Source organism: Montipora capricornis, chromosome 11 (assembly GCF_036669925.1).
Source record: "Montipora capricornis isolate CH-2021 chromosome 11, ASM3666992v2, whole genome shotgun sequence".
Classification (NCBI taxonomy): Eukaryota; Metazoa; Cnidaria; class Anthozoa; order Scleractinia; family Acroporidae; genus Montipora; species Montipora capricornis.
In genome coordinates, this window is record NC_090893.1 from 6,653,748 (window position 1) to 6,657,815 (window position 4,068).

Consider the following 4,068-nt stretch of genomic DNA (forward strand, 5'->3'; position numbering starts at 1 on the left):
TTACGAAACAACATCGCTTAATTTTTGAGTCTTACCTCAAGGAGAAAAACATCAGAAATCCTAAAACTGCAGTGGTGTTAGCTAAATATTGAGGCACCATGATTACCTTCCACTGGCTTGTAGGGACTAAATTCTTCTCAAGACCCAGGGATTGCATTTATTCAGTTAAAGTAAAAAATTTAATCCAGGTCTGCAGTGAATGCACCAATTTTTCCATTAGTCCTCCTTTTAAAGGTACACCCTTAAGATAGCAAAACACTATGGCTTGGGGGTGCACGGATGGCGTAGTGGTGAGAGCATGCGCACTCGCCTCCCACCAATAAGGCCCTGGTTCGATTCCCAGACTCAGCGTCATATGTGGGTTGAGTTTGTTGGTTCTCTACTCTGCACAGAGAGGTTTTCTCCGGGTTTCCCCTCTCCTCGAAAACCAAAATTTGACTTGATTTGCTGTTAACTTATTAATTTCAACTTACAGTGTCCCCGATTAGTGCTCTACGGCTCTAGAATATTAGACAATTAAATAAAGTTCCTTTCCTTTCCTTTCTTTCCTCTGTTACTGTAGACTTCGTCAGTGATGATTGAATCTGCAGTGTGATTCTGCAGTGCCAGACGAGAGCTCTGATGTTTTGCTTTCTCAAGAGTGAAGTTTTAAAGTTAACACTAAACAAATATCATTCAGAACAAGATGAATCCACATCCAGACTCCACATTTGTTCTAGGTAAACGTCGTCCGAGTCGTTCCCTCGCATACTCAGTTAAGAGCAGCAACTGGCGTTGTCGGCGAAACTGGAACCCGCGCCTGTTCGGTGTCATACCTCGCGATCGTTTTAACTTCATATATTTTTCTCATTCTTTCTTTTTTTTTTCTGTTTTGCTATTTATTGAGCCAAGTTTACACCCAGGAATTGCTTGTCTTGGTGTAGTTTGATTCTCCGGCCCAGTTTTTACCTTTTAATGACGCTGCGTATGACCATCATCTTCTGAGTCAAGTGTTAAGTGTTGTCGAACTTTCGTATTCGTTTTCTTGTCGTTGAGTTGATTGGTCGATAGAAACTGGACGTTATTGTCAGGATATTGGTTGTCTTTGCTACATCTACACTTAAATGTAGGATCAAACTTCATTAAGAGCAAGGGTTGACACTTCTACTTAAAGTTCACCTTGCTGTTATCTTTTACACTATAAGTTCATTACGTGCTGCGTCCGAAGTAACGAACCTGTCACAAGTCATCGCCAGTCCCTTGCTAACACCCTGATCGAGAGAAACTGGCGCAAGACAAGCGACTGTGTGACTCATACCTGTGCCTGCAGTCTTCAAAGTCAGCGGAGTCGTACTGCACGACGAAATGTTATCATGGAACCGGATGTTTGTCAGGTGTTTGGTTTGGTTGGGGTTCCAACAATTCTCTTACTGAATTTGTCAGGTATTTGTATTTGTTTACATGGATAGCAAACTAGCACTTCACGTTACCCTCCAAGAGTTAATTCTGTTGAAATATAAGTGCTACACGACCAACGTTTGTAAAAACGTAATTCTTCCTTGTACTTGTACATATTCATTGCCGTGAAATTGAGATCTTAAATTCCCGCCGTCTAACCCGAAGGTCGTGGGTTCAATTCCCACCCTGCTCAGAATTTTTCTGTCCTTGTGTGGGCCCAGTTCCCATTACTAGGGCTAACGCTCACATGGTTTACATGGGTAGAAAACTAGCACCTTACATTACCCTCCAATAGTTAATTCTGTTGAAATATAAGTGCTACACGGCCAACGTTTGCAAAAACGTAACCCTTCCTCCTTGTAGTTGTAAAATACAGTGTAGTTAACAAAACAGTCTCCCAGTTGATCACGTATTTACGTTTTTTTAAGGATCGTTTTCGAGTCATCATGGACGAGTACATCTCTTCGTGACCAATAGACTTGTTTTATAATGGCAGCCAAAATAAAGCATTCTTCTGTTTTAATGCTAGCAAGCCTTTCTAGCATCGCTACGACGAGCAAATTTTAAAGGAAGATTTGTTTCAAAATGAGGGCAGTGGGTATAATTAACATAAACACAAAAGAATGTGAAAGTGGTCTCTATTTATCAAAGTGGTCTATAGGGTACTCTTAGCTATCTGTTCGATATAGTTTAAATTTATGATCGACCGCACAAAAACGTCCCTTCGGGATATACTATTGAAACAGTTGTAAATTAGTGGGTTTATTAAGATTTGGCATTCTTCATTTAAAAAAACGATGCTGTGGCTGAATAACTGCGGTTTAGGACAGATCCAATCTACCCTTAGTAAGCACTGAGGCGATTATTCTGACACGTTATTCCTAGCCCATCCAACGCGTATTTTTCAGTCGAAGATTTCGCCGGTTGTAAGAAAGAGTTCGAACACCCTACATTACGTGACAATCGTTAAAAACAAATCCCTTTACAGAGACCACGAGATGGGAGTCGAGAGCTCGTCACGTTTCATAGAGAGTATTTTTGAACCTGAAAACCATCGTTCTTCTGACATGGAAGAGTTCAACGGTTTTAGGTAGCTCTGTTTTCGTCGATACCCTGTTGGAAATATGGAAACATAGTTAATAGGGGGAATGGTTATGAAACCCGACAAATTTCTTTGTTGTAGGTTTTTGTTCTCTTTTTTGGCCTTGACCGTGTACAAAACACAATAGTTGTTTACTCCGTACTGAGGAACTAACCAATAGAAACGTGTTTTTATGCATAGTGTATGAGCGCAAAACAAAAGGTTGGGCACCTAAATCTTGGCACTTTTCTTTGCACCTTTGATGTTTGCCGAGTTTCAAAATCAGTCCCCTCTATTAACTGTGATGGAAATTCCGGATTAGGCGCACCTAACTAGTTACCAGGTAATCACCAACGATGTTATCTTTTATTATAGGTTACATATCGTGGCATGGTCGTTGCAGTTGTCGCGATGTGACAGTTTTCGTGCTTTGTTTTTGCATGCTTTTTCGGCAAGTCAGCCACTGCAGCTGCCCAGTGGCAGGTTGTCTGCACTGCGAATTTGAAAGGGAGAACAAATGTGTTTCGAGTCTTTCCGAAGAAGTCGACGATACAGACGAACAAACTTCGGGTGTCAATTGAGTCCAACACTCCTAATCCGCAACTATTTCGTGAAAATGGCGATAGTGACGAACATTCTTCGCGTATTCGTCGTTAAGTGTCGATTGAGTCGCACACCCTTTATCAAAGACTTCTTGGTCCGAATGACGACGAAAATGTCTCATCACAAACAGAAACTATCAAGACGAAATATCTCAGACCCAAAACCGCTGTCGTTGGCCGTTCAGCGAGATTGAGCGGTTATAACCGGTCTATCGGCTCAAATGAACCAATCCAGATGCGCTCTCTATCCTTCACTGCGCATGACAGTGTCCATTCAAGCCGTCCAGTAACGGCCAGGCCTGAGTCTACCATTCTACAACCGCGCATGCGCACGGCACAAAAAACGTTCCAGTCTTCGTCAAAGGAAGTTTTTTTCCCGCTTGTAACGCGACAACGTGGCAAACAAATGCATTCGTCGGAAAGAAATCCGGTGACACGAGTTAAGACCAAAATATCCGTGGAGAATTTTCCTCTTTGGTAAAATGGGTCTTTATTGTGTGCGGAGTGAAGTTCCAAAAAATGAGATGTCAACAAGGCGCAACAAGCGAACTCCTATCTGATGCCAGTAAAGTAGCTGTCACTACGAAAGGAGCTGCTTAGTTCAGGCTATGTTAGCCACACTTCCTCGGCTGTTCTCTGTAATCAAGTAAGCCTTCGTTGATCTGCACAATGAAAAACGTAGCCTCGCTTTGTTATTGAATCAGGATGGTCGCAAAGATTAAAACAAGCAAAGTGCAGAACATTCTTCCATAGCTGGATATTAACGTGTTATCTGATATTCACGTACAGGCTGGTTGCTGGCAGCCGGTCTTCTGTTACTTAATTTTAACGTATTCCCTTAAGTGTTAACGTTAGATTGACAAATTACGAACGTTTTCTGACAAATTATGCCCGGAAAATTTCCTAAGTAGGGATTATAACTTGTCACGTTAGGGACGGACCATTAGA